This window comes from Ochlerotatus camptorhynchus, unplaced genomic scaffold (genome assembly GCF_037179485.1).
Source record: "Ochlerotatus camptorhynchus isolate MF236.1 unplaced genomic scaffold, CSIRO-AGI_Acam_v1.1 ptg000462l, whole genome shotgun sequence".
Lineage (NCBI taxonomy): Eukaryota > Metazoa > Arthropoda > Insecta > Diptera > Culicidae > Ochlerotatus > Ochlerotatus camptorhynchus.
Window position 1 is genome coordinate 34,138 of NW_027040948.1, and position 12,504 is coordinate 46,641.

Sequence of the window (12,504 nt, forward strand, 5' to 3'; positions counted from 1 at the left end):
ATCGTGGCCGGAAGTACGTCAAATTACCGAAGTAATTCAACGACCTTTCAAACGACAATTTCCATCATCTTTCTCTCAAGAACATTCAATGCTACATCTCTTTCCTTGTCATGCAATTTCAGTATACTATCTTGCTCCAATCTATTTTCGGTTATTCTTTTATAAGAGAGAACGGTTCGGATTCGAACCCCGGACTTTAACGAACAGGTAGCGTATTCGGGTCAAATGGAGTGAATTAGCTGTACTTATCGGGAACTTGTTGGTTATTGTATGACAAGTGTAACTGTACGTTCCTTGGCGGTGAATACATTTATGAACTTAATTGTAAAAACGAACGTACATGCAATATACTTAAATGTGAAAATTATATAATAGGAATTCTGTGCAATTAAATAATTAATAAATAATTAAATGGAAAAGCGTACTTGTTACATCATTCCCCACTAAAAATTACGAAAATTTGATTGGAATTGAACATGGAGATGTCAATAACCAATCAAATTTTCGTAGGCCAAATTACAAGTCGTCTAAAAAAAAACAATTTCGATTATCGGGGTCATATAGGTTCATCATTGACCTAAGTCAACTCCTTCTCTGTTTACAGCACAGGGCCCATCACAGACCCTGCCTGCCACTGACCATCAACGACCTAAGTCTCCGGTCTCCAGCGAAAATCTAATTATGCTTCTGCTAAACTACTTGCAAATTGACAAAAAAAAAAAAGTGGGGTATGCTTGAATTACTTGAAGATCCAGAAACGAAAAGATTTGAGGAAATGAAAAGTTCACGTGACCGAAATGTTTGTTGATGACCTCATTCACTCACAAAAATATCAAAACAACAGGTAAAAGGCTTAAACTCAGGAGTTTTCGACCATACTCCGAGCAAGCACACGAAAATGACGAAATGTTGTCTTTCTGCACCAGGACATTGCCGATATATGAAGACAACATTCACGAAAATTTCCACCTAAGTGGACGAAACCGATAAGTCCATTGGTTGTCCCTACCCCAACACATGGCGAGAAACGCGAGACACCAATATCCTTACCAAAACAGTTCCGTTTCGAATTCCAGTTCACCGCCACGGAGTAAAAACTCCGCAATTAACGTTCACTGAAATCACGAAACTTATAAGCTTCTTAAAAGAATTTTCTAACGCCAGGTAAACCGACAGCGAAAACTCTTAAAGAAAAAAAAACATTGCACCATTAACAAACATTCACTCACCCCTTGCACTCCAATGCACATCAGAATCCAACTCGAGTTGAACTCCGACATGCACTACGCTCATACGCGCTTTAACCGGTCTATCAAACATAATATGTCACCAACAAAAAGGAACTGTCAAACTCGAACGAGGACGGAATAAAAGTGAAAGTGTGATCGCGTGGAAGACGCTTCAGTGAAAAATAAGTGTGCGAAAACATTGAAAATTTCTGCGGAAAACGATGTGGAAACCAAATCAGAACGTCCTCTAGGACGTTCCGGAGTCATTCAGGATAGTGCAATTAATATTGTTCCAATTTATTGGGTGTAAGTTGTTTTGTTTTGTTTTTGTTTCTTTTGATTCTTCTGTAGGTGCGATAGCGATTGCCAGCCGGACCAAAGAAAGGAGTGGAGTACGAGTACGGAATCTAATTGGAACGAGTACGGAATCTAATTGGAAATTAACCGGATTATTGGTAGGAAGCGAATTCATGGATGGATAATAAAAAACGAAATGTCAACATAGGATTCTAACTGGAAAAGGATGTTCTACTGGAACCTATATACGGACGATGAATCAGGACATAAGGATAGGACAAACCAGAGGAAATTGAGAAACCAAAATGCGATCTGCTCAACAACAAAATTGACTTCAACGATGAACGGTACATATCAAATCCATGCTAATAATATGCTACATAAATAAATAAATACTAATTCAATACTTCTCTTTTAGGAAAATAAATGATGAATAAATACGAACTGAGAAGTTTACCCGGTTTAGATGAAACCGTAGACAAAAACAAATTTATGAAACTGAAAACTAGATCAAAGAAATTGTAAGTGGTATTGATTATTTATACTAAATTAAGCTAAGTACTAATATTACAATAAGGGCTAGGGCATTAGGAATACTAACAAATTAATATTTACAATATTTACAGTCCGCAAGTACGAGAAAGTCTCAGTACGGGTTTAATTTGTCTTGATAGATCTTCTCGCGTCTTGATTGTGTTTATCAAAGTGATTGTTTTGCCCTTCAAGGTGTTTTATCGTGTTCAAACGTTGTAGTCACTTTCGTTGCATAGCTCAACAATCGTTGTTTGTAAGGCCCAATCTCGGTACCCTCAACCCTGGTATATTCGAAAACTTCCCTAGAGTGAGTCCGTCGAGTATTGTCCACCAGATGTTGACCCCGAAGGTGTTTTGTCATCTTTAAAAGTTGTGGTCACTCTATAAGAGGTTCATAGCTAAAACACAGCAACTTACGCCACTGATTGGCTCAGATGAGGAAGCATCTTCTTCAGCCTATTGGCGAAATAGATTCCAATTCGCTTCCCCTGCAAATCCTCCAATTCGTACGTATTCGTTCCCAACTTTTTCCGCACTATCGCAGGTTCATATTTGGGTGCAAGCTTCTTGCAGAAACCCTTCCCCTTATCAGACAGGTCGAATGTCTGCTTTAACACCCTTTCACCCACCACGTAGGAGGGACAATTCGAGTTGGATCTAAGATTGTACGTTTTAGCGTGCCGTTGGTATGCCGCAGAAAGGTTAGCCTTAATGTCCGTAAACAGTTTTTTTCGTCGTTCTGCTACCGTGGTTCCGTTTTCCTCTTCAGGTTCATGGTTATCCCTAATCATACCATATTCCCTTCCGTCTGACACCATGTTCCGACCAAAGACGGCAAATTACGGACTGTACTTGGTGGAATCATGTACAGCGTTACGGATCGCATTCGCTATTTCTTGTACATCGTCTGCCCAGTGCTTATGCTCCTTTTTTAGGGTGGCACGGATCGCTGTCGTGATCACTCTGTTCACCCTCTCAGTGTTATTCACCTGAGGGTGGTACGCAGGTGTGAGCCAGTGAGACACGTGGTAATCCTCTAGAAGACCCTTGAACTTTTTTGATATAAATTGGGATCCATTGTCCGTCAACACGATCTCTGGTACTCCAAACAGCCGGAAGATCATGTTTTCTACAAAGTCGACTAACGAACTTGCCTTAGCCTCTCGGAATGTTTGAACCAACACAAACTTGCTGAAAACATCAGTCGCTACAAGTAGGCAGGTGTGCCTGTTTTTCCCACACGGGGGAAGAGGACCGACATAATCTAACGTCACAAATTGCCACGGGTACTCAACCGGTTTCTGTGAGCCCATCGGTGGCGTCACGTTCGTGTTACCTGCTTTGCTGACCTGACATTTCAGACACTCTCGACACAGTTTACGGACATCAGTGTTCATTTTAGGCCAATGATAACGTTGTTTAACTGTGTCTAATGTTTTCTCATACCCGAAATGCGCTTTCTCATGGAGTTTCCTAATAATTGATTCCTGTTCCGGTGCTGGGGGATATTGCTTCCACATAAATCGTGGGTCACTCAAACGATTTGCTGTCCTGACGTATCGGAAGATTCTTCCATCCACGATTCGGTAATCCTGGTACTTCAGCGGCTCCTGACGAATTCTGTCAAGTAGATCTTCGTATGCGAGGTCGGATTGTGATACGGTTATCACGTCCACCTCTATCGACCTCGAAAGGCAGTCTGCCGTTATGTTGCATTTGCCTTTACGATACTCCAGATCAAAATCATAAGCCTGAATTCTCAACGCCCACCGCATAAGCTTGGCGTTCCCTGTTTCGGCTCCGATGTTAAACAGCCACAGAAGACTTCTCGCGTCCGTCACTACTCGGAATTTGGTCCCTTCGACATAGTGCCGGAAATGTTGGATCGCAGACAACACCCCGAGGCATTCTTTCTCGACTGCTGAATATCGTCTTTGGGTTCGATTCAGTTTTTTACTGAAGTAACTGATAATCCGGGTTTCCCCATCATGTTCCTGTACGAGGGCTGCACCTAAAGCCCTATCCGATGCGTCCGATTCGATGGTGAATATCTTGCCAAAATCTGGATTTCCCAAAATCGGTGCCGCTGTCAGAATCGACTTCAGTTCTCTGAAAGCATCTTCTGCTTCCTTAGACCAGGTGAACTTTTTGTTGTCTTTGGTTAGCAGGTCGGTTATCGGTGCTGTAACCTTACTGTAACCCTTAATAAAGCGCTGGTAAAAGCCTGCCAGGCCCATCAGACGCCGAATGTCTTCTTGTGTCTTCGGTCTGGCATAATCTAAGATTGGTTGGATACGACTACTGTCAATCGCCACCCCGTGTTCGTTGAGTAGGTACCCTAAGTACATTACCTGTTTTCTACAAAATCGCGATTTTTCCAACGAAATTGTCAGTCCAGCTCTTTTTAAACGTTCTCCTACTATCCGTAACAGTCTCAGGTGCTCATCCAAAGTTTCTGACGCGATGACTATATCGTCGAGATATACGAAGACTCGCGGTTCGAGATCGAAACCAAGAGCTCTGTCCATCAATCGCGACATAGTGAACGGTGCGTTGATCACTCCGAATGGCAATACCTTAAAACGGAATACGCCTTCTGGTGTCCTAAACGCCGTGAAATTTCGACTCTCCTTATTTAAAGGGATTTGAAAGTAGGCGTCTTTTAAGTCTATGACCGAAAAGTATTTCGCTTTCCCCAATCGACGAAATATGTCTCCCATATTACGCATTGGGTAGGAGTCCTTCACAGTCAGCTTGTTTATTTTCCTAGAATCAAGGCAAACGCGTACCTTACCGTTCTTTTTAGGAACCGGTACGAGGGGATTGGTCCATTCGCTATAGCACTCCTCTATAGCATCCAACGCTTTGAACCTCTCCACCTCCGCTTTTATAGCTTCTTGCATATAAGGAGAGCATCTGTACATTGCCGGATTACGTGGTTTTGCTCCTTCTTTCAGGACAATTTCGTGTTCGATTAAGTGGGTTCGACCCAACTTCCCCGCTGCTGTAAGCTTGAACTCCTTAATGACGACTGTAAGTTGCTTTCGCTCGTCTACAGTTAGATCATGCTCAGTTTCGATAGACTCGGGGTCTGGAATCGTCTCCGTTGGTCCTTCGTATACCGGAATCTCCAACGTCTCGTCCTCTTCTTCGTTCTGTATTTGCGAAATTTCCGCGGTCGGTTCGATCGTGAAACATATTGGTTCATTCCGTTCATCCGAAACGGTTTCCAAGATCTCTGGACCCTCTCCTAGATCGATCATAGGTTTGATCCCGAACGCCTCGCAGAAATCTGCTCCCAAGATAATTTTCCGTGAAATTTCTGGAACTACGATTGTGGGTATCACCTTCGTCACATTCTTGTAGGTAAACGGGATGTTTACGAAACCACGACATCCGTAGTTTGCCCCATCTGCAGTTGAAACTCGAATCGCCGCTGGTTGCATCTTGAGTTGAAATCTTTCGATCAGATCTAGCGAGTTCAAAATGCTAATTCCGGCCCCAGAGTCTAATAACGCCTCTGTTTCCAAATTGAATATTTTCACCTTGATGTGAGGACATTGACTTATCCTAAGTTTAATATGGTACACCTGTGCTAAAGGATCAAATTGTGGTTGGGGAACTGCGTTTAAAGTCGGAATGCTTGATTCCCCATACTCGCATCCCTTCTTCAGTTTCCCTGCTGTACTTTTTCTTGCGAGTTAGCTGGCCTAGCACATCGCTCGCAAGTTCTAATTGTCCTTCCCAAGTTACCACACCCATAGCAGAAAATGTTCCGTGGTCGTGGACACTGTCTCCATCCGTGGCCCGCTTCTTGACAGTTCCAACAGCTTAATCTCGCACTTACTCGTTCAAAATCCTCTCGCTGACGACTCGAAGTGTTCTGCTGAATAGCCTCGGTATTCGATCGGTTCACCGGTGGTCTGTTCCTCGTCTGCTCCCTTCTAATCATGTTCACAGCTGTTGACTGCTCTATTTCGTCATTGCTGGTTTCATCTTCGGCATCGATTTGGTTGATTGGTCTTCGAACGAGAGTGTCGTTCGTCTGTTGGTGTAGCTGATGATCCGCAGCGTCGATACGATAGTTCAGGTCGATCAGGTGATTCAAATCTCGCACCCTAATGATCGAAATTTTCGATCTATAGTGCTGCCGCATATTATCCCAAATGACCTCGAACTTTCGTCTTCTTGATAACGGTTGCGATAACATCAGGTTGAGCTTCTCGATCTCGGATGCAAAAGCAATGAACGACTCGCCCCGCTGTTGTTTCCGTTCTTGGATTCTGGATCTAATTCCTTGGTCCTTATTCGGGTTACCGAAACGGTAAGTAATTCCGTTTTGGAAGTCTTCCCATGTCAACAGGCCGTCCACATAAGTGAAAAACCAGTCCGATGCAGCCCCTTCCAGAAGTATGTGGATATCCCTCAACAGCTCATGTTTTGGTATGCCTTCCCGCTCAGCTAGTTTGGTGGTCTTGTAGAGGAAATTTTCTACCGAAATTCCGCGTGGATCCCCAGAGAATCTCAGCTTCCATTTCTCCACCCGACCCTGGCCAGCGTAGCGTCTGTGACGATATGTATCCCGTCCACGAGGTTGCCGGAAATTACCATTGGCGTAGCTCGATAAGGAGTCTTCGTAGCTGTCCCTTTCATCGTCGTCCTGTCCACCTCTGTAATCGTCGGCTCTGTGTCCTGGTACCCGTGGTTCCTCTTCACTGGATTCCGTATTTGATTGGCCATTTGAATTGATCGTTAGTTGACGGTTTGTAGTTTTTCGATGTCCTTTGCGGCCGTTCAGACGCTCTGGCCCTTCTGCCCTTTCCGGATTCTGAAGACCATTCTTATTATTACCGTGACTCATTACCAGCTCTGAAAGCATTCGCTTCATAGCCTCCCATTCCGTTCGAGGTATTTCAATGGTATCTTCATGGTTCCGCGATCCTGTCATGCACTCGTTGTTTGTCCCTGGTACATCCACCCATGGTGCCTTTGGAGTTGCCCCTTTGGAGGGATCTGGTGGAAATTCCCACTGATCATTTCGTGGAACATCGGGCAGCGAAGTTTGCTTAACCTTACCTTGTTTCGTCGTACCAACGGCGCCTCTTAAACTCTGAATAATGTTATTAATTTGCTCCTTATACGGAGACAACGATGGACCAAACTGATACTGCTGCATAATGTTCTCAATCCTTCGACTAAGTTCCCTCCTTAAACTCTTTTCATCCTCAGAACTCGCAACGCACCTTTTAACCCGATAATAATAATGAATTACCCTTGACTCATACTTTGGTTCCACTTTCCTGTACAAAGCATTTTCAAGCCAGTCAATTTTTGAAATAATGTGTTCTGACTCGTCCTGAATTCTGACGTTTGACCGATAATTACGTCCCTCCTTCTGGTCACTTTTGAACAATTGCCTCAAATGTCTTTGTTTCCCTTGGATATCAAGTCGAAAAACTTCTTCTGGTTGACTCCGTATATCAAGCTCATAATCAATCTCTTCTTGATCGAGATCTTCCGCTCGAGGAAAGCATCGATTCATTTTGATGCTGGTTTTATTATTATTATTCTTTTTTAATATATGTATATCCTATCTTAAACGGTCAACAATCGTCACCAGAAGAAACGAAAAGCATTAATTCACCCGCACGAAAACTTAATTGTAAATTTTAAATGGATTCCTTTGCAAATATTTAAGGACGTTATTAATCAGCTAATTTAACGAACAAACAAAATATATATATGTATAGAAACTACCCTTACGAAAATATGTAATATTCTTTCAGTTACTAAGAAGCTTTATATGAATGAGCAATAAAATTATGTAAGCTTTATGAAAAGAAAAAAAAATGTACAAAATAACTAAACGAGAAAAATGTATCATTTGTAAATAAGTAAATAAATAATGTATGTAAATAATGAAAAAGACCAATCCAACACACACAAGTTCCGAAACACCAAAATCAAAAAAAAAAGCCTTGTTTTGTTGGGCGCCAAATGTAACGCACGCCTCGCGGCCTGCAAGATCTCGACCACCGAATACGCTTCCTGTCTCTAAAACGAGTGGCTTAAGCGCCACCTCCGAAGAGGACCACTCGTCAAGTTTAATTTGCCCGGCAAGAAACCCAACCTCAGGGCGGGTTTATGAATGGAAGAGACCGAAATTTAGTTTAAGAGCGATTCAGCAGACTGAAATTCCATGAGGGATTGAGACCCTCACAAACAGAGGCCGCTTCCAACGGTCTTAAGCGAAAGTTGAAGTTAACCGTCGTTCTACCGTAACACAAAAAACCCCCACGCACATTTATCATCACTGGAGGAACTTTCCCGTTCAGATTTCCTCCCCCGATCCTGACACGTGAGTGCGGAGACTGTTTTCCCAGGCAGTCCAACCTGGAGTAAATTCAACTACAACCAAAAATACTACAAGAAGATAACGCAAAATAGAACGACCAAAACGTGAAAAATCTAACCAACAAAAATTAACATTACGGGGAAAGCTTTTACTTTACGAAAATAACATTTATTTCATGGCTAAATACCGGAAATCATTTAGGATTTATTCGTGTTCCTAACCTAGGTTTATTCATGACTCTTGTTCCTTTCCCATTTTTGTTCGTTTGTTTGCTAGCTCTCCCTAAACGTGTGTGCGGTATCCTGATCTGTTTCTAGCGATTGCTAGCCTAACTTACTTATTTTCTTCGAGCTCATGTGTTTGTATGTGTGGAGATTCGCATGCGTTTTTTTACTCACGGTCGTCGTTGTCGTCGCTGCTTCATCCGTGTCGGCACAGAAGCATCCCTTTGTCGAAGGGAGGTCGGCAAAGTAGCAGCCTATTCAAATGGTGGTGGTGTTGCACATTGCACCCCGGACTGATATGGTGCGGAAATTCCCAATCGAACCCTCGAATTGGTACTGAACCAGCGCCGACTGCCGGTGGCGCAAATGTCAACGAGGGGATCGTCGAAGATGAATAATGTACGTAGGTTCACGTGGTTGACATTGGCGGATTTGGCCAACGCTCTGCCGGAGAACAGTTAAACGGTGTCTCCCTTCCGAATTCTCTCCCGAACCGGGAACCTTGAAGTTGAAGCGTGGGGTCTAGAGAGCGCGATTTATTTCCTCGATTGCGGTGTGCCGAGCAAAGCCATCTATCGCTAGAAGCGAATCGGTGCAAACTCCAATCCGCACAAACGATCCTACACAAAACGATCCTAAACAAAAAGCCGTCGAACGGCTGTTCGATACATTTCAGTTACATCTCCACACAAAAGACACTATTCACCTTACCTTTCTATAAACTTTGCACACACAATAAATGGACCGCACGGAACTTTTTACATATAGTTTGCACTCTACAAGCTAACGGAAAGGAACAAAGATGTAACATTAAAATCGGTCTTTTAGACTCCTCACATTTTGAACTTCACATACCACGAAAAACACACCGCGACACTAAGTACACTTAAGTACTAACTACTCGCACTCCCGCCTCTTCCACGGTTCAAGTCAAGTGAACGAGTAGAAGTTCCAGATACCCTCAGATAGGCGTGATTTCAACGGTCATCGTGGCCGGAAGTACGTCAAATTACCGAAGTAATTCAACGACCTTTCAAACGACAATTTCCATCATCTTTCTCTCAAGAACATTCAATGCTACATCTCTTTCCTTGTCATGCAATTTCAGTATACTATCTTGCTCCAATCTATTTTCGGTTATTCTTTTATAAGAGAGAACGGTTCGGATTCGAACCCCGGACTTTAACGAACAGGTAGCGTATTCGGGTCAAATGGAGTGAATTAGCTGTACGTATCGGGAACTTGTTGGTTTTTGTATGACAAGTGTAACTGTATATATATATGGACGTACGTTCCTTGGCGGTGAATACATTTATGAACTTAATTGTAAAAAACGAACGTTCATGCAATATACTTAAATGTGAAAATTATATAATAGGAATTCTGTGCAACTAAATAAGCGTACTTGTTACAGTGTTCTAGATGCACTTCCACAGTTATTAATTGAGAGCTTTCGATGCCTGTACCATTTTTGCATTGGTATAATTGTGTGGCAAGTCCAATCATACTTCTATGCCCAGGGAAGTCGAGAAATTTTCCAACCCGAAAAATTCCTAGACCGGACCGGGAATTGAACTCAGCCACCTCCAGCCATGCTTGGTATACACAGTTGTACACACCAACTGCTCATTTGTTAATAACTTTTCACTCAGTTGTTGAAATTTGTTTTTTTACAGTAATTGATTGATTAAGATCATAGTTTACTATATATATGCAAAGAGTAGGTAAATCTTAACATTTGAATCAACGCCAATGATTTTTTTACACGTAAAGTACGAGATGTGCAGCATTTCTCACTTCATTTTTATAACGCAAAAACAAATACAGTTTAATACTAGAATTAAAATCTACTTGTTTTTACGTATCTATAACAAGCTTAAATACTATTATATCTACTGCTTCAAAAAGAATTATGTTACGTCAACTGTGTGCGAAGTTATTATCAAATGAGCAGTTGGTGAGTGCAACTTTGTACTCACCGTTGCGCCCTTACCGACTGAGCTAAGGGAGGCTTTTTCTTTGTAACCGTATTGTTTATTCAGGATATGCATAGATTATGATCCAAACAAAAATATGCTTTGCTTAAATTAATGATGATCATACGCATAACTAGAATGAGCCATCAAAGCAAGTAATCTTTAAAAAATCATTTACAAATACTTAATAAAAATTTGTTGGGACTGAAAGTGTGTGTCCGCTTTATAACTTGAACAATCCTTATTTTCAATTAACACATTTCGGTTACGAAAAGTGTCAACAACTCTTTTGTGACTGAAATAAGTCGCATAACAATTACTACAACTGTTTGTCGACAAATTTGCTACTGGGGTTATTTTTTACAACTTTAGCTGCACGACAAATTATACAGCCAAAAAGACTAGCTGAGTCATTTCACGCCAAGTGATCACAAGAATATGCAATCGACCTCTTTGTATTTGATCCAAAATGAATTAAACTTATTGTGGGTCAAAATATACCTAAAATCATTTGATTCCCGAGCAGGAACGAATATCTCGATACCTTAAATTGGTATCGATGAGCCTGACATAAGAGGTAAAATACCAAAAAATAATACCAAAAAAATGTTCCCACAATACCATTCCGATACCAAATTTTGATAATGCAATACCAAAACAATAGCACCCAGGTATTCTTTTGGTATCCAAATATCAATTTTTGGTATTCACAAAGTATTTTGCATGTAATTTTTTGGTATTATTCTTTACCTCTTATGTCAAGAAAAAAAGTCTAGAAGAAGAATATTTTTAAAACTAAAACATCCTTAAAATCTCGATGTTGCCCTTATTTACGGAGATAATCGTGATTAAAAATTACTCATCAACTGAATAAAAATGACTCTCACTGAGTCTCAGCGGTAATATAAACTTAGGAGCAATCGAAATTTAAATTCCACACATTGTGTAGTACTAGAATAAGATGAACAACCGAGTGTATATGGAAGCATACCCTAAGGCGATATTAATAACCTTCACGGCCGTTCAATCTTTAGCGAACCCCATACGTTTCAATATATTGCCGCGAAGGGGAATCAGGGTTGATGCATATATGTCACGCGCTAAGGGGGGAGGGGTGTTCTAAGATTTTGTGAGAAGCAATGTATTAGGTATAGGAAAAACGTCTCAATAGGGGGGGGGGGGTGATTTTTTGCTCGATTTAGCGTGACATAATTAATGCATGGGCCCTTATTGACAATAATATTGATGATGTGAATACACAAATATTGTCAATACCGATGTATTGACGTCAATATAGAATGTATTGACAATACGATTATTGTCAATAAAAGCAATCGTGTAGGGTCTACTTTTCTCAAAGAGAAAATAAAGTTTTACTCAGATGAAAGAAATTTCTAAAAACGTGTTACACTGAAAACTAACCTTGCTCAGTGAGTGAGTCACTTTTACTCATTCGTATGGAGAAATTTCTAAAAGCGTATAAAAGTGACCTACACTTTTAGATATTTCAAGCTAAATATTGCATTAGGTCCTTAGTAACATTGACAGATTCTCTTCGTCGAGTTTCTCTTTGTAATGCCACGACCATGTAAAAACATTCCCAAGTATTTTCAGCACACAGATCGATAAAAGATGTTTTTATGTACCATCTAATACGACAAGCACAACAAGAAACGGTTATTTGCTCAATTTATTAACGAAAGAGAAAGTCAACGAAGAGAATCGATCAATGTTAATTAGGACCTAATGCAGTGTTCAGCTTGATTTCTCCATACGAATGAGTAACAGTTGCTCAGAACTGTGTAAAAGTTATTCACTTTGTGAGTTAGTTTCTTTTTTTACTGTATTCAGTGCTGAGTAAACTACACGCTATTTCAAAACTACTCTAA